The sequence below is a fragment of the Chinchilla lanigera genome, unplaced genomic scaffold, assembly GCF_000276665.1.
Source record: "Chinchilla lanigera isolate Chin_1 unplaced genomic scaffold, ChiLan1.0 scaffold00035, whole genome shotgun sequence".
In the NCBI taxonomy this organism is placed as follows: Eukaryota; Metazoa; Chordata; class Mammalia; order Rodentia; family Chinchillidae; genus Chinchilla; species Chinchilla lanigera.
Window position 1 is genome coordinate 5,556,796 of NW_004955436.1, and position 27,643 is coordinate 5,584,438.

The window sequence follows — 27,643 nt, forward strand, 5'->3', positions numbered from 1 at the left end:
TTTTTTTTGGTTTTTCTCCGGTACTGGGAACCGAACTCACGACCTTGCACTTGCCAGGCAGGCGCTTTTGCCGCTGAGCTAAATCCCCAGCCCCTGACTTTTGATGTTCAAAGACAGGTTTTGCAGGAAAAACATAATTTCTAAGTTATCAGATGTCATGAGAAAATGTCACAGGTCTTCCATATCTGAAACCTTGTACTCATGGTCACATCCGTGGTCCTCATTGCCACAAAGCCACTCCTGCGAGGCAAGAGCCTGCACTGTGCTCTGCTCTCCACTCTGCGGAGTGATGTTGGAGAGTCCTCGGGTTTTGGATTCATTTTTATCCTCACATAGCGGACAGTGGAGGAGGAAATTGGTTCCCTCAGGTCCCCTTGTAAGTGGGCTGATCCTACTCCCAAGGGCTCCACCCACAAGGGTATTCCCAAAGCCACCATTCAGTATCCATACTTTAAGAATCAGATTTCCACATATGAATTATGGAGGGGTGCAGGAAGCAGACCCTAGGAAGTCCTTCTCCTGGTTCACATTTCATATTTCCTCACTTTTATGTATTTGTCCTGAAATAAGCATAATGTCAGGGGCATAGGCTAAATGTTTACCTTATCACTTGAGCCTGTAACAATAATCAGTGTATCCATAAATATTTGTTGAATGAATGATCATTCATGAACTCAGAAGAAAAGAAAATGCTACAAATGAGAACACAAATGCTAGATGGACAGTGGTCTCCTTGGCAGTTGTTGGCCAATGTTGCTGAATACATGACTTACATTATTCATGCATTTTCCTTACAGTCAACCCCAGGAAAGCTGTTACTCCTGGGACCGGAGGTTATTCACACTATCAATATGCATGTCTGGGGCCTGGGGACTGGGAGGAGAGATGAGTGAGAAAGGAGAGTGCCTGAAAGGGCCCTTGCATACAGGGTATGTCTGCGGATTGAGAACATGAGCCACATTCTGCCAGGGATCTGGTTGCAGAAGAATTATAGGACAGCATTCTCACTTCCGGGTCACTAAATACATTGAAGGTGTGAGAAGGGTTCTGAAGCTCCTGTGGCCTCCACAGTGAATCTGTGTGCACAGTTGCTTCCTTCAGTATTGTGGAAACATTTGGCCTGCATCCCAGAGTAGACGCTGAAGGCTGCAGTGTCCTGCACAGGCTGGCCTCTTCTGCAGGAGCCACCCAGCTGATGGGGACAGGGAAAAGTGAGAAACAAACACAGGGCTAACACTGGTGACCACTATTCACTGCCCAAGGCTTATTGTTGGAAAATATCGTTGTAAAAACATTTTCCATGTACTTGAACACGACACTTCTGCAGTTTCCTTTGGGCTTGCCAAGGGGGTCTGTTGTGCTCCTTTCAATATGGAGAAATGGATTATCCAGCTACAATTGGGTTTTGTGTTTCCTACAACCTGTTACCTTCACGCACTGAAGACCATATTAATTTAACTCTGAAAATACTTCTGTCCCATATTCTAACTCAGGTTTCAGATGACTTCAGTGGCTGAGGAAGAGAAAATTATTCCCCCAAGGTCAGGTTTCTCCCATCCTGCTGAAACATAACCACTGTCAGCAGCTGTGAGAATTCAGGAACTAAGAGCATGTGCCTTTCTAAAGAGACAAGCATGGCAAGCCCTAGCCAACCGCATCACATGTGTTTGCTATCCTGCAAGTCTGTATGACCTTTTTAAAATCTGCAAATATCTAAAAATCCATACTTTCATATTGGCATCTGATTTTGCTTTTTAAAGGAAAGATGTGCAGTCCCAACATCTGGCAGGATGCTGGTTAAATTCAAGGCCCCTGTGACCTGCCCCCGGCGATGGCATTTTGCAGTTTCAGATTGAATCCTTTGGGGCATCAGCTCCATGTGTTGGATCCACACTTCAGCAAGCCTTTCTTTTGTTACTGGCCTTGTGGAGGGACCTCTTCTCCCCTGTTCTGTCTCTATTCCTTCTCCCAGAGGCACCCTGCAAATCTGTGTCACCAGGCAAGCATTATCCAAAAACCCCTAATATCTTCCCAGAGAGTTCCTTCTCCAGAGGCCTTCACTGGCTCTGAGGAGGACGGGTGTGCCCTTCTCTGGACCTTACTCTTGGCTCATTGGCATTTGCCATGTGTCTTAGATCCACATAGATGTGGATTCTCCAGCCTTGTAGGATGGTCAGAAGCCTATATTGCTCCCAACCCATTTTTCTGTGTGAGCATTCTTTAAACTCTTGCTGTGTGAATGAGAATCCTAACATTGGACCTCTCTGACAAGTGATGAGGGTGGGATTATCACTTATTATTATGTAGGTTGGTAGAATTTTTGACCATTACCAGCATAGGTAAAAATGTGAATGTGTTTGGAGTCAAACCAGAGAGAAATGTGTCTTCAACACTAGGTCATGTCTCAGATACAAAGCCATTTTTAGTGGTGTCACTTTGCTAGACTGTGTTTCCCAAACATCATAGTGGTACTAAAGTGTGTGGTAGCTGCTAAGCAGAAGGTGTATGTGTGCACAGTTGAACAACCCACAATGGTAGCTGTCGCTGTAATGATCAGTAATGCAGGCTGGCAACTGTAAACCTGAGAGTGCCAATTGAGTAAAGAGGACAAAGCAGAAAGGGAAAAAAAACATATAGTGCATAAATGCATGGAGTTTTCTCCTGTGTCCCATTTTCTATGACAACAACAAAAATAAGTCTTAAAACTGCACATAAAATCTTGCATAGCATATACTACTATTATTCCTGATTCATTAAATACTTTAGTGGCTATAATCAAACTTGTTTAAACCTCACGTGTTAGCAAAACGCTTTTGGAGAAATGTGAGCAATCAAAGCACAATTGCCAGCATGTTATTATTGGCATTTTTCAGTATAATGCAGTTCCTGTTCTAGTCCAGTCCCCTTCCTGGGCGTTTTATGTCTATAAGCATATGCAAATACAGATCCATAACACAGTTCTTACTGCGTCAGCACTTGAGCTCTGTTTGCCTGCCAGAATATTCATAATATTAGGTGCCTTGTGAAAATCATTTTATTGGGGGAACGGAGATTGTATTGGAGAGATAATGGCTTAAATCAAGAATGACCACTCCTACATAGCATCTGTAGAGGGTGATAATCTATTTTCTCTTCTTTTGCTAAAAGAAGAGAGCACATTTTAAATATTTGAGACTACAATCTTTCTTCCTTTCTGTGACTTCTTATTAGGTTCATCTCAATTAGAGTTGCACCTGAACATTTGTAATTAAAAGAATGAAATAAGACTTCACAACTTCTAGCTCGGCACACACACAAAGAGCAGGTGAAGTGGTGCTGCCTGTCATCCTTTTGGCCACTACCAGTCAGCTTTTTGGTCACTGGGAAAATATCCCTGAGATGGCAACATATGGGAGGAGGGGTCACGGTTCCTATGCGCTCACCCCATGGTCAGCTGGGTCCGAGAAGTGGCATGATGGACAGGCTCACTGCAGGACAGCTGCTCCCCCCATGGCTGCCAGGAGGGAGAGGGAAGAGGGAAGAGCAAGAGACGAGCCTGCAGCTCCCCAGGTTGTGGCCCCAGTGAGCTGGCTGTTCAGACCCATGGCATCTCTACCCCCAAATAGCACAGTGTGGCCTCAGCTCCGCAGTGGACTCAGCCGCTGAGGAGCACAGCTCTCCATGATCCCTTCAGCTCCCGAAAATCTCACCTCCATGCACACTACTTTTAGAGAAAATTTTAGATCTAACAATAGCACCCATCTGTATCACATAGTATCCTATCTTATGCTGCCGTAGATCATTCTAGTGTATTTCATTTCTCTCTGTGCCCACACAACACGCACACACACACACACACACACACACACAGATGCATGTGCACACAAGAATGACCTTTGAGAAATGCTGTTAAAACTAATCCTATCATAAATGTTCTAAAACATAAATTGTTCAATGGGAAACTGTTTTGTGAGCCCTTATACTAAATTGGGGGCCTCATTTTAGCATATCTGAGTACAGCCCTTGTTGGAATAGCAAGCTAGCTTTGTAAAGCTTTGAAAGCAACAAGAGCTCTGTTATGTGGAAAGTGTAATATGTATTCTGTAGCAAAATACAAGGGAAGAAAAGAGAATGTTAGAATGTGATTTAATTTTAAATAAGTATTCAATATAAAAAATGATGGGAGTGATCTGCTGAAAGGCTGATTAGATTTATGATCTGTTTAAAGTTATGTGGGAGAAAATGGAAGAAACACATTAAACAGTTCACATTCCTTATCATTTCATTGCATTCAAGGCTAGGATTTTTGGGCTATGGGTTATTACACAGTAAACAAACAAGCTGAAAAGGATAAAAATGCTTCTTATTGGTGTCTCAGGGACCACAAACTTTCAATCTTTATCCGGTGCTATTGTGCTTTGAAAACTATTACTGTTGTATTGAAATGGGGGCTTAAATATTTATGAATATTCAAATATTTTAGATAAATATTTGAAAGACAAAACAAAATGTCTTTATTTATAATGCATATGTTTACTTGTATGCATAAGAAATTAATAGACACAGTCCATTTGTTCCAAACTCCATTTGTTCTGTGCATTCCTTTTTTTTTGTTTGTTTTTTTGTTTTGTTTTGTTTTTCTCCGGTACCGGGAACCGAACTCACGACCTTGTGCTTGCCAGGCAGGCGCTTTGCCGCTGAGCTAAATCCCCAGCCCCTGTGCATTCCTAATAAACATGTGTTTATGTGTTTTACGTATAGACACATATTTTTAAAAGATATCACTACTTGAGAAGGTGACCAAGAATTTGTATATTGTTTAGGAAAATATAAGCAGAGATTAAAATATGATTTCATAATAGTGAGCTATGCTAGTAGGAGATTTTTAAATGAGTACTTAAATAAGACAAGAAAAGATAATAAACTAATATCATTTTACTCTTTTTAGGAAAGAACTTAGATGTCCGTATTGCTGATTTGTTTTTATACTGAATTTAATAAAACAGAATGGTACAATTATTTTTATATGCACATTAACCATTTCTAAATTGATTTAAAAGAAACTGGAAAGTAAATCTTTAGCCTCTGCGGATGAAAACCTGTGCCAATATTACACGCACTGGGAACTTAGGATGTTTTCGAATTCCGTCTACGTCGAGAGTATGTCTGTGTTTCCGTGCCGGGACTTTAGGGAACACGTGGTCAAATGCGATGCTCCGCCTGTTCTCAGGAGTCGTCACTTCCGCCTAGAAGAGTGGGACGGAGTCATTAGCGAGTTAGTGAAGGGCGCATTTGACTACCGTTATTTCAAAGTCAGATGTGTTTTCATCTCCTTATCTCTCCTTACTGAGCTGTGCAAGAATCAATGATCTCTTTTCTGGGTCCTCTATCATTCTATTTATATTTTCAGTTTGTATTGCCTCTTCGAGTTGTAAGTCTTCCCTAAGACTGTGCATAAAATGGGAGTTTCTACTTTTACCATTTCTCATTTCTTTACTCCCCTCCAAGGCCTGTTGACAAATTGCAGAGTTTCACTTTTCTCCACGCTCATCAGCTCGCTGTTGCTTTCTTGTTGCTGGCTGAAGCCTAGGCGGGCAGCGTCCTTTGCTTTCTTCAGGCAGCCTTGTCCGAGGGGAGGAGAGGGATGATTCGGTGGTGGCTCAGCAGCCACAGACCCCTCCTGGCTGAGGAGCGGCTACTTGGTGGCTCCCTGGACCCGCGCCCCTGGGTCTCCAGGCCACCCTGGTGGGACTCTGACCTTCCTGGTGCTTTTAACATTTTGGATCAGGAAACAAAAGAGGAAAACTGCACTAGAAAATCAAGGTAAAATTCCTTCCTTCAAAGCCTCCCAAACAAAGTTGAAGTTGGCTTTTTGAAATAAATGGTTTCGCTTTTGAGCACAGCCCCAATGTCCCTGGAATGCTCCTCCTGTCCCAGAGAGATTTGGAAAGAAAAGCAGTTGCTCAGAGAGGTCGCCAGTGGAGAATTTCGGATGTGCTTTTGAGTCCCGGCCCTACCCCTTACCAGTTCTCTAACCCTAGGCGAGTTGCCTCCCATCTCCCAGTTAGAAAATGAGCACAATAACTGCACCAGGAAGACGGTGCTGGTGGGATAATAAATAATCAGTACTTACTAATTGGTCGGAAAAGAATGAGTACCATAATGCACATTGTACTGTATAGATCTCAAACATAAATAGGAAGAAAAAGTAAAAACTAAAGCAAATACTCAAGGAAACTCCCAGAATGTCATTTTTTTTTAAATTCAGGTATTCTCTTTCCAGAGCAGTCCGTGTGAATTCTAAAAAGGCATTCAAGATTGTGGATTAAATATTTAAATAATGTTTATTGTAGCTAGTATATTTATTTTTAGATAGGTCAAATTTACGAGGCAGTAAAGTTGTAATACTGTGTGGTGTGTACAATTTATAGGGCATTTGGGCCCCTGGCACCATCAATGTGTACCATTCATTTATGCCCATTTTATAGGACTAGGAATATAATGATGATATTTTAAATTATTATAGAGGCCTAACACTGTCCTGTCTTGTCCTTTATAGCATATTGTTTATCATATCTATGATTTATTTGAAAAACGAGTCCTTGTTCAGGAACACAACATCCAATTACAAAATTACTCCTAGGGGGAAATTCAGGCTGTTTTATGGTACGATTTTTCAGAAATGCATCATAGTATGAAGCAGAAATTACCTACATCAATTCTGTTTTCTTTTATTTATTTCAAACCATCTCTGCCTTCAACCTTTACTTTCTTTGTTCTGATAGTTTTACAATTCAGTAAATAAGTCAGCGTTTCCCTGTTCTTACGCAGTTTCAATTCATCCCTAGATTTTTTTTTTTTTGTTGACTTTGCCCAAACTTCCACTGGTTTCATTAGATTTAATTAGTATCCATTGCCAGTGTCAGCAGTGTTAGACTGCACTATAAAGCGGTATGCACGGCCTCTGATGGCTTTAATGTAAATCCTACTTATCCTGCTCTGAAGCATAAAAACTGTGCTTAAAAGTGATCTCTGCTACACAGGCATAAGTTCCGTCTCATCTCTGTGTCATATCTCACTTTCCTCATCTCATTATGTAAAGGACATGAGGATATGGAAAGGGCACATGTAAAAGTTCCCAAACTGAGAAAAGATTTGAAAAGTAATTGTGAAGAGAAAATACCAAGTGGATTTGGTGTGTTGCCCAGCATTTCCTCCATCACATTTTCCTGGTGTCCTTCTCGTCCTCCTCGCCCCAGCTGGAAACCAGCTCCATTTCTGTCCTGGAGCCCGGCCCTTCCATGCCGCAAACAAATGAGGCCTGCGTCCAGTCATGTCACACAGCTGAGCGCCACCTGCTTTCTGGCCCCATTGACTGGCCCCTTCTTTTACCCCTTCTGCTCCGTTTCTCACCTTGAGCCTTTCACCACATTGCTGTTTTTGTATAAATTTGAACCCTTGGTTAAATGTGTTGCCTCAAAAATAACCATTTTATGGGATTTTGTTTATTTTTTTGAAACGATCTTCTCTGCTGTTAGTCATCCTTTTATTCAAAACATCTATTTGCCTGTCATTCCACTTCACTTGATTTTCAGACGATACGTGTGGACTTTCTGGGGGCACACTATTCATCCTGTGCCCTGGAACAGCTGATGAGACATCTGCCACTAGTCCTGACATACTTCGCTCTGTGGTTATGGGATCCAGGAGAATCCTCAGACACACAGAGATGCTAGCACTCCCAGCTGAACTCTGATGACCTGGGTTTGTTCATTAAGAAAGAGAGGCAATGAGTTTTCCAGAAACTTTTGATTTATGGTGAAATATAAGATTAGAAATTTCTTACAGAACTTGGAGTTCTAGTTTGATTAAGGGATTAGAGCTAGATATTTAGGCTTTGAAGGCATCACTCTTATTCTATCCCTTTAACCCTCCTGCACCATTCCATGCTTACAAATGGACATTGTCTTCCACAAATGTCAAAGTTATGTTCATAATCCATACTACAATATTTAAGCTTGTCTTTGATCTGTATTCATTTCTTTTAAATTCCCCCACACTTTGTTCCCCTATTCAAATCCTGTGGTCTAGATAACTGGTCTGCAGCTTTATTTCCAAGATTCCTGACAGTAGCTGCATCAGTGCTTTTATTCATCCTGTTGCCTGTACAGTAGTTGGAATTATGCACTCTCAGAATATTATCTAGATTTTGAGACAGTTTTCTAATGTTGCTTTGTTTATGATTCATTTCCTCTTCTCTGCCATCAGATGTGATCTCTCCTTTATTTGAATTTACATAGTAATTTGTTTTGATATCTTTTAGTGAATCTGCTCTTGAATTCTGTCTTGAATTATTGGTATACGTAAAAACCAAATTCATTGGACTGGGTTGAAACATGCTTAAATGCCTAAAATGTTATAGTATTGGGAGGCTGGTAAGTACAGACAGAACTGTGCAGCTAGCTGGCCTACAATCCTCAAGGAAGAGCTTGCTGCTGAGCCCAGCCCACGGAGATGTTGGCTATGGTTTGGTGACACCTGTTGGTTGGGATCCAGAAACACTTAATATCAGTGGGGCTGATTCTGGTTCTGGTGGTTGACTAGAACTTGGAGGACCACGGCAGCGTTTTCAGGAATCTTCTCTTCAGAACCCCTTTCTTTAGAACTAGCCAGGGAATGCGGGCCAGGAGAAGGCTGACATGCAGGAGGATCATCCTCTGCGTTCCCACTTTCTGGGGCTCAGGTGCTTGCAGTCTTCTGTTGCCTTCTCCTTCCCTTGCATACATACTCAGTCACCCCTAGGAGAGAGATCCTTAGCTCTGACCCCACTGCAAACACATGAGCTTGAGGAAGCAGCATGTAAGAACCCCTCGCCAACTAGTTAGTATTCTAATCTGTTTTACTCCCAGGGCAATTTTTATAGGATTTTACCATATATGCAATATAGGCTTCACCACGTTGTTACCGGTCCATGGGTAGGACAATATACTGGGACACGTCTTGTGCAATGTTGATTTGTTTTTTGAAATTGGGTTATAGCCAAGAATTACTGAGCTCTGTAAGAGAGATAGGTCACAGGTGGTAGGAAGAAGCAGAGGGAAATCTGGTGATGTCAAGGAAGCAAGGCACCACAGTTCATTTTCCGGTGTAGCTGAAACCCCAGGCATAGAAGAGTCAGATGAGGGACTGCACTTTGAGCTCAGGGCCCTCATCTGTAACACTCTGTTATTAACATACATCACAGAAGGGTTTTTTTAACTTCATAAATATTTATTGATCACCTACTATGTACAATGCACCAGGTGTCAGGAATAGATGTGAAAACCAGACATAGTTCCAACTTTCCTCGTAAGTTCATTCTGAAACAGGATAATCATTTTATGTCTCAGCTATGCCAATATCAATGATATAATTTACATAAACATTATAAATTTCCTCTGAGTCCTAAAGAATAAAATGTCCTCTAGAATTTCAGGAGTGATTCATATAGGAGTACCTATTACTTTAGTTCTACTTGCTGAGCCCCAAAGAGAACTAAACACAGGACTGTTCATTAAGTATCACAGGAACGGGCAATGTTTTGTGGTGTTTGGGAATATGGAGTACCTTCCTCATAATTTTTCTGAGGTACCCGCCTTATCTACCCACCCTGGTAGCTCAGACTCTGCTATCAGAATTCTATTCACCTAAGTGAATGTGTGCATTTGTTTGTTTTAAGCCGTTGTGACTCAGAGAGATCTCTTTGAAGCTGTAGATACTCTTCAGAAGATCAAACCCACTCAGTGATTTTCAGTTATGAATATAGTTTCTCTAATGCTTTTCTCCGTGGCACCTGGCTGAGATCTCTAGGCAGCCAGCGCGCTACCTGCGTGGCTAAATGCCACGTCTGCATGGAAAGCCTGAAAATGTGCCCCCTGGTTTTACTCTTATTCTGTATGTTTTGGTTACATTGTCCTATGAGTCATTTCAGCTTTTTGTGTCGTCCTCGGTAACAGAAGTCTGCTGAACAGCATGGAGGCTGGGGGACCTTTCTTGTGGGGTTTCTCCTCCGTTGAGGTGGTTGTGGGTCACCCCCTGGTGTCAAATGTGCACAGTTAACGGTGTTTGCTGTTTCTGCACGTGCACATGCATGTGTGCATAGTATTACCTATGACACATGGACAGAGTGTGGGTTCCTCTGTTTTCTACTTACGGGTAGAACCCTGGAGTGGCATTCCTTTGTCTGTGGTCACTCCATCTCCGAGTGCAAGCCACCTGCTCTGGGAGGAGAGCACACGTGAAGAGGCGGCATGCTCGCTCCCCTCGGCATCTCAGCACTTCACTCACGGAACCTTTGAAGTGCTGCTCTGAGGGCTCACTGCAGAGGAGCAGAGGGTGCAGGTGCCTCTCGGGATGTGAAATGAGGAATTCTGGATGTTTCCAACAGACTGACAGGGGCCTGGCAAAGGCAACGCGGAAGGCAGCAGGTGGAGGAGGCGGCGGAAACCACGCCCCGCTCAGGAGCACTTGACGTTCATTTCACCTGCTGGAGTTCTCGCCCGCCTTGTGTTCTCACATGCGTTCTCACCACAGTGGTGGAGTGGAGACCGGGCGGGGAGATGAGGCTGAGGCTTGTACACAGGAAGGGGAGCGCTGCATCCATGGCAGCAGCACCGGGCAAGGGAAAAGGAGTGGCCGGGGCTGTTGTGGCTCAAATCCCCCTCGGAGGAGGCGGCGGGCTGTGGCTGCAGGGTGGGCCAGATGACAGCTTCTTGGGGCTGAGCGGCACAGTTTAAGAACAGGACGTCTGAAGCTAGAAAAGCTTGATTATGCATTTAACACGTTAGAAATCCAAGCTGTTGCTCTGGATCTGAAGAGATGAAAAGTATACATTTTCTATTTTGGCATCCCCTGAACACCTTTTAAAAATATTTCCCGGTCAGTTTTGTGACTTTCTGTTTAATTCACGGTGCCTGTAGATGGTGAGTGTCACTTCCGGTAGCCTGGGCGCCTGTGAACCGGCGCGGCCTGCGCCTTCTGCAGCCCACGGCTCACCTGCAGGGCGCTGGCTGAAACCGCCTGGTTGTTCTCGCTGTTCATGCCGTTCTTTCTGTCTGAAGTGACCTTGCTGGCCACGGAAACTTCTGCCCATCACGTAATGTCAGGTCAAGGTGAGGTTGGCACTAAAACTGTCAGTGAGGGTCTCAGGCTGACTTAAACTTTCGCCCTCCCCAAAGCCACAGGCCCTTCCCCTGTCTGTGAGTCCGGTGCCTTCTCCAGCTGCCTCACCCCTACTGCGACGCCGAGCCCTGGAACAGTTCCATTCCTACTCTTCCCACTTCTCTCCAGGTTTGGTCTCCCACTTCATAGCTAGCGCCTGAGTAAATGTGATTTTGGGTAAAGATTGGATTGCCTTTACTTGCAGCTGTCAGGTTTACTGGTGCCAAGTGATTTCAACACTCTCTCAGTATCTTCTGAGAAAATAGGAAGGCCTTCAGAAGTATCACTTCTCTTCCCGAGCATTAGCGTGACTACTGCTGTAGTGAAAATGGCAACATCCCCTGCCTGCCCTTCACTGAAAATCTTTACACATGCCGAGAACATCGTGCACTGTGGTATGAAATGATGTGGGGTCAACAAATTTTCAGAGGGAGAAAGTGTGGAATTAAAGAGTTATTGAAATCAAGAAAAGAGAGAATTGATATGAATAGCAGTGTTAAGAAATGGATGTGAGCGAACAAGGAGACCTGCTGCAAACAAAGCCAAACCTAATGGTAGAGGGTGATTGTTCCCAGGAGTAGGAAGACTGCCTTCCATCCGTGCATATGTAGATGTTGATATTGTCACACCAGCTCAAGAATGTTACACCCAGAAACTGCATAGTCCGTTTGGTTGTAGCCTATGGCTTCAGCATGTCTGCCACATCTCCAATGTCATACTTCTACTTGAAAGGCATGGAGCAGAAGTACACAGAGACCTTTACCCTGCTTTTCCCAAAAGCAACTTTGCTAGAATCTACTGTGCACTACAAACCAATGTCTGCATGGCCGGATTAACATCCTATGGCCTGCCCTATATGAATAAAGAGAGGGAAGATTTGTTTTCCAAGTCTCTGTAACAGAGAGAAAAAGAGGGATAGGCAGGGGCTGGGGATTTAGCTCAGCAGCACAGCGCCTGCCTGGCAAGTGTGAGGTCGTGAGTTCCATTCCTGGTACCGGAATAAAAACCAAAATCCAAAAAACAAACAAACAAACAAAAAAAAAGAGGGATAGGCGTTTGGAATGGGCTTTGCATTACCCAGCAGTGGTGTCTACCATAGAACGCACAGATAAAACCAACGGACCGGAGAAAGCAAATTGAAAGAGGACACTTATGGAAGAACATACTAGAAAAATGCATAATTCTATGATAGGATGAAATAATATCAGGATGAGTATGTGAAGGATATAACTATGTACTGGTTACACGGTATCAGAAACAAAATATAAAGTGAAAAAAGGAAAAGGTATATGATATTTTGCTACTTCTGTCATTAAAACACAAAATGCCAGTTTTTAAAGGGCTATGTTGTGATGTAACAGTATGAAAGCACTGACTGGAAGCTGCCCACGGATCCCGGCCCGCGGTGGCCACTCCTGGGGAAGGAAGGGGAGGGAGGAAGTGGGGGGAACAAAAGGGACTTTATCATCCACAATGCATGGCTCGAGCCTATCCACACGTCCGCTGTGTCTTCGTGTGCATTGTTAAGAAAAGCAGAAGAAAATAAGTGCGAGTTTAAATTTAGTTGTATCATTAAAAATAAATCCAAAAGGAACATCAAATGAAAATGCAGATGGGACTTTAATGGCCACAAAAGTTGGAATAGAAACATGTGCTGTCTCACTGGAAAGCGCATCGGATGAGAAAGAACACCCAGAATTAGTCTCTGACATACTTCTCCAACATTTTTTATTTTAAAGAGAAAAAGAAACAATAACAAAATAACTTTTCAAACTTTGGATGTTCAGTTCGAACTTCAGTTTTCACACTTTTCAAGATGAAGATTTTGTATGTATCTGTTGCTTAGCTGTATTGATCTTTTAAAAATATTAATCATTTGATGATCAGACGTGGTGTAAAAATCCCTGTTCTTGGAGTAGTAAGCTACAGTGATCATAGGTTTTATAACGTATCCAATTCTTTTGTTTGTTTGATTCCTAATAATCGAAAACCTACTGTGTGCCAGAAGCTGTTCTAGCATTGGATACAGGGACTAAGCAAAGCTGGAGCTTTTGTTTCCAGGAATATGGTATTCTGGTGGAGGGGGTAGACAGTAAGTGTATACTAAGTGTGGAGTACGTATGTAGTGCATAAGTAGCAACAGACTGGTAAAGCAGAACGTGACAGGACTTTTGATTCCTAGTGAATGGGTGACAACAGAGCTGATTCATTTCAGATTAAATTCTTCTGATAAGGCACGGTGTAGAATAGAACATATAGGTAAGTAACATATCTTTTACAGGTAACATTTTTAGAGTAATTTTAATTACGTATATTTTAGAATAATCATATATTTTAAAATAATTTTAATTATATATTTTTATATATTCAATTATATAATATATAATTATAATTACATGATATTATATAGCATCCATTATACTATTTAATATAATTATGTAAAATATATAGTATTTATTAGTACAGTCATTATAAGTCTCCTGTAGTTTGATACTAAATCCTGGAAATTCACACAGAACTACATCCCTGCTTTTTAAAATTTGTTTTAATTTTGAGAAAGGGTCATACTGAGCTGTTAAGTTGCCCAAGCTGGGCACAAATTTGTGCTCCTCCTGCCTCAGCCTTCCAGAATGCTGGTTTTACAGGTGTGCGCCACCACCCCCATGTCATACTGCTTTCCTTTAATGCACACCCATCCAATCAATGTGTAACATTCTCTGCCTCCTTGTCAGCCTCCCTGAGTCTCTTGGATGGGGAATCTGTGATTTTCTTCCCACGTGTTTAAGACCAAAGGCCGATGATCCTGGAAGAACTCTGGTAACCGTATCCCATCGGGGAAGCCTTCCACCCCATCCATCTAGTTCAGTCGCCTTTGGATGCACAGTACTGCCTACTATAGGGAAGGCTCAGGGCGTCTTCTTACCAGTTTCCTTCTGCCTCCTGGTTAGTGAAACGCCCAGAAACATTCTGTGTTTTCCATTGGAAAAGTTAACTCTTGCATATGAAGATGAATACAGTTGGAAGTTGATGTATTCCTAAAAAGGCACTAACATGTTTTTTGAAAACTTTAAAAGTTATGACCTATTGCAGAAGAACCTGGACCACTGACATGTGTTATTATCTAGATTTGGCCAATATGAACTTTTAGTATGTCTTTGATTTCAGTTTAGCACAGAAGTCAAGTAGTTCTTGTGACACATCACGCGGAAGAAGGTTAGTTGCAAAATGGAAAGGTTTTCTTTTACGGTGAAAGCTGATGAGAGCAGCCAAGGTTCGTGTCTACGTGCCTGAGAGTCCTAACTCTTGACTCAGTGCCTGGCGTATAGTATACTGAACAACTGAAAGAAAAGCTGCCTGATTGCACAGCGGGGCTCTGGAGTTTTAGGAAGAGGTCTATAAGACGCAAAAGCACGATGTTTGTTAGTTTTAAGGAGGCTGCTTGGCCCCAGTGCCATTGGCACAACTTTGTTCCTGCCAAGAAGGTATGTGTTCATATTAATATGTGCAAAGATTTTTATAAGTTTTTATGTTTGGCTGGCCATGTAGATCTGCGCTGTGTACTCTTTGACTTCTGCATTCAGGTTCCCTTCTTTGCTCTGGAAATCATAGCATTGTAGGTTCTGATCTCGTTGGTTACATGCAAAACTGTTGTAAGGTCTATGGGGGGTGATTTCGTGTACGTGCGGCTCCCGGAATAACCCACCTGGTAAGCATACTGTATGTATACAATTCGTATCACCAAAGAAACCAAAGACTTAGTAGGATCAAAATTAGAGAGCGATATAATTTTGTAACTTATATTTCCTGGCAGATTTTCTTTGTTCCCCAGACACCAAAACAAATTTTGTCTGTTTTTAAAACACTAACATTTAAAACATGGGTACAAGAGAGTTCTGGCTTCATCTCTGAACTGTGGTGCAAATCACTGTTCTTCCCAAACAGATATCCTTCCTGTTAGAAATCACGGAAGTCTCATTTCACTAGGAGAACCCTGTTTTACCTCAGCACGCAGATGGTTAAACTATAGATGCTCTGGAAAGCAAGAAGCTTCTCGTTGGCAGCTGGAAAACAGCAAGTGGTGTGGTTTGGAACTTGAATGTCCTCCAAAACTCTCTTCTCCCGAGAGGAAGGCCTTTGGGAGCGGGGCTGGAAGGTGCGGGTGCTGCCCCCATGGAAGGACTCCCCCCCTGGTGAGGTCAGTGGCGGAGGGTGGTGTGAGGAGGTGGTCGGAAGACCGGTCCCTGCAAGATGACGTGGAAGCCTGTGTTTCTGGCTCTGGCTCCGCCCTCCACATCCGGGCCCAGAACCAGGGCAGCTCTCCTTCACCGCACCTTGCCCTTTCTGCCTCAGAGCTGGTTGTCAACTGCAGGCCAAAAGTGAGCCAGCGTAAACCTCTCCTCTTTTAATTTGCAGGTTCCAGGTATTTCATCCTAGCTATGAGAAAGTAACTAAGACAACAAGTTTCACAAAATGTTCCCAAAAAAGTGAGCGATGGGCGGCAATTGGGAAATTGGAAGCAAATCTGGGGAGAGAGTGAAATGGTGGGTGGTATCAGAAGAGACGAAAGAAGCTAACATTGCCAACATCTTTCCGGTGTCTAGCCAGACTCTGGCTTGCCTTGATGCATGAGAAAAAGGTACTGGTTACCAAGGGATTATTTAAATTGAAGATTGGAAGACTTCACATGTGGATAAATCTCAGAGTAGATTTCTATCTATTCCTAACTCAACAATCAAAGTTCCCATTCCTCAGCACTATTGTTGTTTGTCCATACTTATTAACTTAGTTGATCTGTTAAATTTGGGGTTCCAAGAGGTTTGAAGAATTGCTAATAGATAGAATTTCCCCAAAGTAAGTTAATGCGGCAGTACATTCATGCTCTGAAAAATAAAACTAGAATGGGGATGTCTCTTAACAACAACACAGGAGAACCACAAAAAACCAACCAAAGAAACAACAAAAACAAAAATTCATTTTTGAGGGGGTGGATTACTCTGATAATCAAGTTAGGAAAGAAAGAAATCCCTGGTATTTTTAATCTTGTGGCTAAAAGACATGAAACGGGTTTTTAAGAAGAAAAAATGAAAACTGAAAGCTGAAATGCTGTCATATAAATGATACAAATGAATCTGTAATACCTATTCATCCATCTGTGCAGCATGTTATTAGACCAGAATGAGTACATCTTAATAAAGGGAGGAAATTGAATAGGTAGGTGAGGAAGCATTACGGGATACACAGAAAGTGTTTTGGATCTTCTACAGCTGCCTGCGGTGTATGCCATTATACCTTCCAAAATTAGCCAGACTAATGATTCTGGGAAGGACATGGTCCCTTAAAGATGAAAAAACGTCAAGAAATGAGGTCTTTTTGTGATGAAACTTTGAAGCAAGGACAGCGGCAGGTTTTATTGGCTCCTGCTGTGCTTTATTTTTTTTTCCCTCCTTTAGATTAAAACTATTCAAGGAGAAGAGACTGTGTCAGTTAAAATAAAAATTAGCATGGTTCTTCCAAATATCCTCCTTTAGTACTTTCAATAGAGGCCATGCAGCTTCCCACAGAGGCTACCATCGCTGTATGCGTGAGAATCAGCTTCAGGGTGAAAACCCAGGGTCAAAATGTAAGCCTCTTGAGGTGGTCCAGCAGTCAGGGAATTTGTTCTCTGTGCAAGCAAATGACTGGCCACAGAACTGTACTTTTCAGAACAATACATTCTCACCGAGGAGAGGGACACAGAGGTAGGATTATGCACCTGAGAGTGAGCATTTCAGCGGAGCCCCTCCAAGGAAATGGACATTATGGGAGACAGCTGTGCTTTCTACATGCTAGGAGAAAATCCTAGTGGTACTTGAAGAAGGCTGAAAATCTCTCAGTACATTTTGTCTTGTTCCGAAGAAAGAGCGTGCTACAGAAGGTAAGAGAAGATAAAGCATTTGCAGTGTGCCAGATAATGAAATACCAGCATGCTTGACCTCTGTAGCTACCATCATTAAAGAATTAATTTTATGGGCCTGAATCCATTTATTTCCTCTTTTTAATGTGTGTTTAGTTATTAATAGGAAGGGCAAAGAAAATTTTAAAAAAGAAAGGAGAGAATAAAGTTATTAACCTATCTTGCCACTCATTCCAAGTAATAGGGAAAACAATGAACTCCTTAGCTATGCTTCCTATAAGGTTAAGCAGCTCAAACAAAGTAATCCACCTCCAAGGTAAATAATAGCGAATGCACTGTTTTGGAGCATTATTATACTTTTAAACGGAGTAGAAATGATCACGGAACCCAGTACTCAATTGTTTCCCCTCTGAATACAAGAATAAACATACAGGATTTTCCAGGTGGCTGAGAAGTGGCATAAATGAAACACAACCAAATTGAAATATATTCCAAGGTGTAAGGAAAGCTTTCTGAAGCACTATAACTTATAAATTTAAAACAATCCTTTTATAGAACACTACATTTTTCAGGGTTTTACCGAGAAGCAGAACTATGTAGTTCATTTGGACTGCAATATGATACCCCACCATGAACGCAAACCTCACCTCGCACAGTTCTGAACCTGGGAGGTACAAGGTCCAAGTGCCAGCACGGCGGTGTCTGGCAAGGCCTTGTGTCCTCAGAGGTGATGACTTCTCACTGTCTTCACTGGTGGAACTGTACTCTTTAGCCAGCCCTTGGTACAGGCGCTGATCCCACCCATCCAGGCCTCACCCTCATGGCCTGACTCTCTGCCAGAGGACCTGCCTCCTAACACTATCATATCGTGCAGTAGGTCTCAGGGTACGAATTATGGAGTGACATGAACATCCAGATGATTTCAAGAAACAAGAGGTTGCAGACATTCAGGGAAATAGATATATGATACACTGACTCCTGATTATGGGAGCTGTTGAGTTCAAAACTTGCAGCGTGAGCTGGCTGGCCAGAGAGGCAGGAGAATCAAAAGTGCAGGTCCACTCCCTCTTGGTCTGAGAGGCCAGTCTTTTTGGTCTCTACAGGCCTTGAACCCACTGGATGAGTCCCATTCACCATACAGAGACAGTCTCCTTTATTCAGCATCCACCCACTGAAATGTAAATCTTGTCCAATGTCATGTTCTGAGTGGATCCACAAAATCAACCATGCCCAGCCTCTATTTAAAAATGGCCAAGAATTAACACGGGCTACTTGGATATGAAATTGGGTTAGAAGCAAGATGCTCTTAGAAAAGAATGAATTAAAAATTACAGTTCACAACATCTGTGAAACCATGCCTGGCCCTGTCCCCTTCCCTCATTTCAGGGTCAGCAGGAGTACATTTCCTTTTCTGAGGGTTTAGAAGAGTGCATAAAAATTTGATGAGAAAAACAGTGATGTCCACTGTCTTCTACCCACTGACCATCTTGGTCTGAACTTTCTTCACTTTTAAACAATCAAAAGTTAAGCGTGAACATAGGGATTTATATTCCACTAATCAATGTGTTTTAACACTAAATTAACATTAACTTTAAATCAGTACATCAGCCCTTTATAAGTGATTTAAAAATTGGAAAGAATCTATACCGCCTCTAATGTTTTTTTAAATAATTATTTTCTTATTCTCTTTAATGGTTTGAACAATCTTCCATTCTTGTATCTGGTAATCTGAAGAACTTAGTTGAAGATAACAACATGTAGTATAACAGCCACTGTTAATTCCTATCATTTTGTTTTGAAACCCTGCATCATTTTTAATGTTCTTGCTTTGTTTTGTTTATGTCTGTGATGTTGGTATTGTGCTATTGTTTTTTTTTTTTAATTACTCTCTTTAAAATAAAAAAACTATTTCAGGCTTATAAGGACTATTTATAGAAGGGATACATTTTAATCAAGTGATTCTCTTTACTGAGGGCAGGCTAGTAGAGTTGTGAGATATTATCCCATTTAGGAGAATTATGCTAACTAACAAGGCCACTTTCCTTCCTGATGAATGACCTGGGCTTATCCAGAGCCTTTCTTCTGACGGTTCCTTAAGTGAACACCAGAGAGCCTCACTTTTACCGTTTGTACTGCAGACATCTGGGACCGCCAGAGCAGGTAGTGTAGTGAATTGTGCAAGTATTTTCCCTAAATTCACAATGTCTCTCCTTTAGGGGAAAAAAATTGCATCAGTCACGTTTCTCTGTCAAACACTGAATTCATTTATCCTCCTTCTATCATGACTCCAGAAAAATGTGTGTATGAGTTATGAAAATATTATTGCTCTTTTTGCCTGATACATACCTTTGGTGGACCTTTGGGAAACATCCTTTCCCTTTACTGAAGTCTTTACTAAACTGTACATTTCATGATGGTTAATCTTCATGGTTAACTTGGTTGGCTTGAGCATGACAGAGGAGATTAGTATGCACACTTTTGGGTGTGTTTGAGTGGGTCATGGGCGTGTGGTCTTGGAGACCATCCCTAGTTCCTGACCGCTTTCTCTCTACTTTCCTCTTCCATCCTTTCTGGCTATGATGTTTCTGCCTTGGACTCAGCTACCCATGGACTGAACTCTTTGAAACTATAAACCAAAGTAAATCTCATCTGCTGTAAGTTTCAAGCACCAGGTAGTTTTGTCCAAAAATGGAAAGGTGATTAATGCACACTTACTCTAAAAATTTGACTTCAAGAATTACTGTGTGTTTTCTGATTGTTCACATTAGAGGATTATCACCTAAGATCTTGAATTTAGTACTTGTTCAGTTGCACTTTGACTCCTTTGGTTTTCTCATGTTGCATTTGTAACACTGAAGCTAACAGTACCAGCAGCCTGCTGGCCTCCAAATAATTTGTCTTTCAGTGTGTAATTTAAACTTATTACCAGCATGTGTATCCCTTCCCCTCTTAAATTATGAGTCTATAAATGCATGAGAATTTGCAATTTTAAATCACTGTAGAGCTGCCAATTAAACCGTGTTTTGGGGCAGAATATAAATAGGGTATAGTTTGTTAACAACCATTACTATGATAGCAATGCAAATTCAAATGTCAAAGCAGCAATGCCCCACCGCAGCCACCTGGGCGATGTATATGTGTCAAGTGTGTGGCCTCTCTTTATCATGGTCTCCCAGAAAAGGAATGCTTTATTGAGCAACTTAATCAAAAACAAAATGAAAAATAGTACTGAGGTGCTTTTTGTTTGCTTTTGTTTTTAAATTTCAAGGCTTGTATTGATAGGTACGTGTTTATTTATGGGTGAATAGACATTAAAAACACATTGTGGGCATCTACGTGTGTGTTGTTAAACCTTGTTTTCAACTGGTTGATTTGCTTCTACCGAGCAGACTCTGTTGTCAATAAATTTTAGGGTTCAGTATTCATCATTCCAATTCATTTCCGAGTTAAGCAGATATGGACTGTTTCCTGAATTATTGGTGACAATTTTGTACTTAAAAATTTTATGACAAAGGGTATGTATGCAACTGATTGGAACTTTATCCTATAGGTTTGAAGGATCGTTGCATTTAAGTAAAGATTTAAAGAATCATCTGGATCCCCACCTTTCCTAAGGAGGTAAACCTGGGAAAAAACAAAACAAAAAACAGATGTAACTCTCTCTTTAAAGTACAGATTCAGAGCAGTCATGCTTGATTCCGTTGCCTAATATCACAGCACACAGTGTGATCCAAATAGAGGGTGAACGTCAAATAAAAACTTTTATTACAGTGAAGACACCTTGCCATGAATGCGCGCCAGGCCCCTCAGCCTTTGGACTTAGGAACCTGTTCTTCCTGCCACTTCCTGAAGCAGTTCTAAAAGTTCTCTTCTCTGTATCATGGGTGACACAGACACAGTGAGTGGCATTGCCAGACAGCACCCAGGGAAACGCAGGCATGCCCTCTCCTGCCTTATTTGTTAGGTCTGGTATTTCTTCCTCATCCCTGAAGTCATCCCTGAAGTCATCCCTGAAATGACAGTGGAAGGTAGACATTCTTAACTGATTCAAAATGGCTGGACTAAAGACACCCAGGAAAGAGGTCTTCCAGAACTGCTTCAGAAAGGGGCAAGAATAATGGGATCAGTGTGTTGGAGGTGAGGACTGGTATTTTGAGGGGGGATTAAGGTTAGTGTGTCATTCACTGTAATAAAATTTTTAAAAATTTAAATGGCAACTATAGTTTTAATAATGCCTCATAATTTCTTCACGTACTTTATTTATCTTATTGTTCTTGTTTTGTTTTTTGAGACAGAGTCTCACTATGTAGTTCAGACTGGCTTTGAACTTACTATGTAGCCCAAGCTGGCCCTGAACTCACTATGTGGCCCAGGCTGACCTTGAACTTGTAGGCTATCCTCCTGCTTCCCAAGTGCTGGGATTACAGGCATGTGCTACCACACCAGACCTTATTTTTTTTTTTCCTTTGTTTTGTTCTTTAAGAAGGATAGAAGGGTCAGAAACCAGTTCTTATTTGGGTAACACTTCATGTCCAAAAATGCTTTTTGAAAATGTTAATACCATTGAAAATATTTAAGTGGCAAAAAATAATTTAAAGTTTTGTTTTATAGATGTTGGCAAGATGATGTCATTTATTATTTAATTTTCGTGCTCTGATTTCACACCACAGTGTGTTGGGTGTGGGTGCATCATACTTTTTGGGCCTATTTATCTCATTCACGAAAGGAATGTTCCAAAGACATCTATGGCTTTGCTAATCATCTGAGTGACTGGAAAATCTTTAGCTCTGTTAGCACCTAAATATTCTCAGGGCACAGATCCTTGTCTCTGTCTCCCAGCAGTGGAGAGAATTACTCCTCTAGCCATTTCTTTGGTTTCTATTTGTGAAGCTAGTCACTGGCTAGGACCAAATAGAAATGTGATTAAAAAATAAAATCCCATTGCAGGACATCGCTTTGCTCTTCACTTGTGCTGTGGACTGAGCTATGATCCTAACTGCCCCCATGCTTTTAGAAAGCTCATTTCGTACATAGAGCTGCTGTACGGAATGAGGTTTGCGTCCTCCTTAAACCCCCTGAACCCAGCTGTGGTTGAATGCAGAAGGCGAGCGTGGCGGTGAATCCTGAGCAGAGAGCATAGCTGGTGCTTCTGACTGTTGTTTCCCTTCGCTCCATGGACTTAAATGTCATCTGATTTTCTCCTACAAGCATCTGCAGAATTGGTAGTCAACATCAGAATCCAGGTATTAGACAGTGACTGGTCTCATTAGTTTGTGAGCCTCTGGATATAAAGAGAGCTCTTAATAAATTGGGAATATATTTGAATTTGATCTTCATATAAACTTTTCATAACCTTGGGTTTGCTTGTACAATTACTGTTAAGTTTTCGATTCGTTTCGTTATAGAAGCGAGAGTTCTTCATGGTAATGGCATTTAGATAAACACTGTATTATTCCAGTAACACCTCCAATGGGAAAGCAGATATACCAGGCATCTCCTGAAAGAAATGTTGTTTGCTGAAGATTGGAGTCTCTGAAGCTGCTAATGAGATATGGAAGGGGCATTTTGTAAAAGTGACAAGTTATTTTAATCAAAAAGGTCATGCATGTCAGCCAGCATTATTGTTTCCTGAAGTGGTTTAACTCTGCCCAAGTCAGTGAGAATTAAGATTTCAATTATACGTTACTAATGGCTAAGACACAAGGTTAGTGAGGTAGAGATTTAAAACCTAAGCATGGCTAAAAAGTCGTCTTGATTCACTGGTATCATGGCTAAGTACTCTACAAATGCCAGCAGTTTATAGCGTGTCACTAATGCCCTGGAGTAAAGACACATTAGAATTCACAAAACAGGAGACAGTCGGAAGCTGGGGCAGCAGAGTTAATTTCCAAATGAGATTTGAATACTAAAATAAACATCTTATTTCTGAGGAGCAAAGACTTCGGAATGATAGATACAAGTGATACAGACTATGTGGAGAGGGTACTTTCTCTTAAGGTGAAGGCCCTTAATCATGAGTCTGATGATATATACTCAATGTTTTAATTTAACTAGGGCTACAGAAATGGTGTCATTTATTAGTGGGCCTTATACCTAGACTAGAATAGCTTTGATCATGTAGAGAACTATCGCAATCAGAAAACACAAAGCATTTCTCAGGGCACTCTGGTATATCTGCATACCCAACAGGGATGAGTCCTGGCCTCGCACAGATCTTCAGTGAAAGCAGAATTTCTTATTAATCTGTTAGTCCCTCTGGTTATTGTCATGTTATCACCATTGTATACAGAGACGAGGCACAATGTCCTGGGGCTGGGAGAGATACTCCACAGTAAAATCTGTGGAATGTCAGCTCTTTGTATGTTTCTCTTACAGTATTTGGCCAATGTATGTTCAAATTACATTCAGGATGAATAAAGTGAAGGAAGTTGAAATAAACAATTGTCCAAATTTGACTTATTGTTGAGAGCCTTGGATGTGGGGAGAGTAGTGAACTAAATGAAAATCTCACAATTTCTCTGAGATGTGAGTAGGAATGGGAGGAAACAAGGAGAAGGAGCAGAAGGTGGGGAGCAGGGTTTTTGGGATTCAGCATCAGTAAATAGTTTGGTTAATATTTATTTTGGTTAGGATCTAAAATGTGCCCCAAAACTCTCACGTTCAAAGTTGCAGACTCATTAGAAGGGGCGGGCACTAAGTGTAATGAGGTAGAAGGGTGTATTCATGTCCCTGGCTCCTCGCTTCTCTTTTTGAGTTGAACAGCTCTGCTGCACACATCCACCATGCCATTTCTTCCTTGGAGCCAAATAATCATGGTCTGAATCCACAGAAACTGGCAGGCACAATATATCTCCCTTTCCTTGTTACTGCAAAAATTTGGGTTGTATTCCACAAGAGACCAAGGAGAACAGACAGTTTTAATTTAGACCAGTCACCTCTCATCCCGACTTCCAAGTCAGGGAAGTGAGTATGGACTGCCTTTATTCTTAGCTTATAAACATTATTGCTTTCCATGGTAACAGATTGGAATGTTGTAGCCCTGGCCACATGTTGTTTTCCTTGTGCCACCTAACCTGGTCAGGCTCCGGTCATGAGTCCAACCACAATGATATATACTTTCTGTATTCTGTTCTATATGTCTCTCTTCAGATAACCATACATTTTCTTTATGGTTACAATGTCTATCTAGGGCCAGGGAAGGTACGAAACAACCCAGGCAGGGTCATAGGTGGTTATCTGGGCCCTGGTGTTCTTTGTCTTTGGAGAAGCATTCCAGGGCTAAGTCAGGACTGTAAAGTTAACTCTTTACAACCATCCGGGATGTTTCTCAAGACACATTTTGAGGCTTGCATTAAGACTAGAATTATTCTATCTTAAAAGGATATGCTAAGAATCATCATCCCCCACATTCCCCCCTCTATGACATATTTTTTTCTAAGAAATACAAAGTGTGTCATATGACTTTGGCCTGGGCTCCAAAATGGGGGTTTTTCATCTTACATATTGGAACAATGAACGCCACAGCTTGTTGGGCACAAGGAAGGTGTAGGGAAGCAAGTATGGCCTGGCTAGGTCCAATAGAGTCCATCTGAGTGTCCTCAAGGGTGTAGCTGTAGAGATGTTCTCTTTGTTTTGTCAGGCCAGAGGTCTTTTCTGCTGTAGTAGCTGAAGTACAACTAGCATTTTCAGGACAAAAGTAGGAGACACAAGTATGTTAATAGAATCAGTCCATTGTAGAATCCATGACAGGTCTGTTGGCAGCAGACTTTACCATGGGTTTGAAGATCTCTCTTTTTATGGCACCACGTTCCAGGATGGCATCCACAATGATGGTTTATAACCTGTCAATATATAAATATATCCTTATCCCAAGTTATTAATTGAACTGCAGCACCTTATTATTATTATTATTATCATTTATCATTTATCTAATATCTTGTAGGTATATTTTTTTGTTGGTTTCTCAAGACCAAGTTAAAGTGAGACCTGTGTTAATTAAAATTATTTTTTTTTTATCAAGGTCAGTTAACTGTCCTCAGGATTTACCTTGGAACCACATGCAGCGCCTCTTAGTACTTCTGTCAGTGCCAGCCATTTGGATGAGTCACAGCCATTGCTTGACCAAGTTGCTTTCTTTGAAAGCTTGGGAGACTTTTTTTCTCCTGGTGACTCTCCTTAGACACATTATACTGTATAATCATTTTCCTCTGTGGTCTCATAATCTCCTTGATCAGAAAATCAGGGACTCAACCAAGTTGCATGATGTGGCAGCAGAGGTTCTCTTATGTCCTGAGTCCTATTTGACCATGGAGGGCTTTGGCCAAAATATTGGTGGCCTCTTAGCCCAATTTATCTCTCCAATTTTTGGTCTCCAAACCTCAGTTGTTAAACATCCAGCAGAAAATGTTAATGACATTACATTGCAAGCACCTTGAAATATAAAGTACAACCAGAGAACTATTACTTCTTACCAATCATGAATGTTCTAGTAGTTGAATCTCTGTGGAACATTAACAGACAACAATTACATAGTTTTACAAAGAAAACGAAATCAAAAATCATGCATAGTGTTGTTATATAATGTGTGATGACATTTTTGTAGCACAATAGAATAGCCCTTTTAGTCATCATCCGTACCTAATACATATGGAGTTTCTATCTAACTTGTCTTCAAACAGGATGTCACTTAAGAAATTTGTAACATTGTCTGGGCTGTTTAATATCTAAGCCTCTCTAAATGTAGTGGCATATACATCTCATAAGGTTTTGTTAAAAAATTATTTGAATGATGACCCATGAACCTCTTATTACAAATATCTGGAGCACAAGAGAAAAGGCAGATTCCAACATTATATAAACAGTTCCAGTTTTACAGTTTAGAATACTGTACATTTTGAAGGCACAAGTACATTTAATATACCATGAAATTAGCAATAACAAGTTGTCATTATTTTTTTTTTAATTTAGTTTGGTACCAAAAGCATCTTTTAACCAGAAAACCTTATTGTCTTATTTTTTTTAATCTTCTGACAATGACCAATATAAACATATCACAATAATATATTTTGAAGAATATTTATCACTGTGTCTCCCATAAGGCTATGGAGATTATTGGGGCTCCTTATTAATGAATAAAACTGGTTTATGTTATTTTAGGCAGCTGCTTTTTTATTCATCAATTGGAGTCCTGTCCAATAATCTCTCTCCACCTAAAGGATTTTTATTTAATTATCTTAACCCATTTTTTTATGTTCTATGAACATCCAGTCAGAATTTGACATGTCAGTTTTTGTACAATGAGAGACTCTCAAATCATAATACATAAAACAATGTTTACATATTTATAAAACCAATTTTAACGTAATTTTGACCAGCCAGCAACGTGGTAGAAGCAAATCTTTAATTCAGATAATATTTACATATAAGCCAAATTAGATTACAGACAATTACCTCAAAAATCAAAAAAATACAAAAAAAGAAATTCATTGAGCTCAAATAAAACAGGTGTTTACAGATCCTACAGAGAGGCAAACAAAAAAAACACATACACAGACAATTTACTTATAAACTTAGAGTGCATTCAAATATAGTTTTGGCCATATTGAATTATAAGCTTGTAATTATAAGTAGTCAGAACTTTATTTTCTCCTCTTTTTTTTTGGTTGGGTCAAGTAGCAGAGATCTCTTATAAAAAGAATTTGGAAAAAATAAAACCCTTTTACCTGTAAGTAATATATTTTTATATTTTGTTCTGTCTAGAATACCAGCAACTTTTATGTCCCTTAACATAGCTTTCAGCTTAGTCACGTGCACACACACACATTGTCACATACTCACACCTTTTTCTAAGTTGTCCTGTGATCTCTCTCTGTAAGACTTACTATAATTTAGGTTAATAGTATCATTTATATAGACTTTTTTCCTCCCTTTTTAAAGATCCAGAGATCCATGGCACATGCAAAAACTTGTATCTCATCTCGACAATCACCAGCAACTGCACTTGGTACAATAGTTATTTCTTTTAAATTTATGTCAGCTTTTTCTAGTACAAGACCAACTGTTTCCTCTGTGGGAACTGAGGTAGATTTCTCATCGCCCCCAGCACAAGAGTGACTCTGTAAGCCACAAGCAGATCTAATCCTGTATTACACAATTCAACAGGCATATAAACAAAACAAAACAAAAAAATCATTATTAGCATTTTGTTGAGTTCCATCTGGGAAGCAAGCAGAGGTGTTAGTTATTTCCCCTTTTGTGGCTGCTTGTCCCTTTAAAACCTGTAAATTTCCAGACAGACCCACATAGGGTATTCTTTTGAAAAGCTCCTGCTTCTGCTTAAACTTCCATTTTTTGTCCTCTCTGTCATGAAACGAATTTCTGCAATCTCTATCAGCTGGGACAAGTTCATCCCTGTAATACCTTTTAATTTCTGCAGCTTGTGACACTTTTGCCACCTTGTGGGTCAGTGGGATGACGAGCTGCAGAAAGGAGCCCTTTCTTTGAAGCCTGATGATTTTTCCTGTATTTATTCTCATTCGTTTTTCAGTCACCTTTAAGAAATCCTTTTTTTTT

General features: G+C 40.9%; 1 protein-coding gene and 1 long non-coding RNA gene across 4 annotated transcripts in view; one reads left to right on the forward strand and one right to left on the reverse strand.

Moving 5' to 3' along the window:
* The window catches only part of Nkain2 (Na+/K+ transporting ATPase interacting 2), a 937,374-nt gene that overhangs the window by 149,154 nt on the left and 760,577 nt on the right, over positions 1 to 27,643 (forward strand). The window lies entirely within an intron of this gene.
* Positions 24,783 to 25,212, reverse strand: LOC106149063. Its single transcript, XR_001234997.1, has 2 exons — positions 25,118 to 25,212; positions 24,783 to 24,912 (listed from the first exon to the last, which is right to left on the reverse strand). It is a non-coding gene; the product is annotated as an uncharacterized LOC106149063 (long non-coding RNA).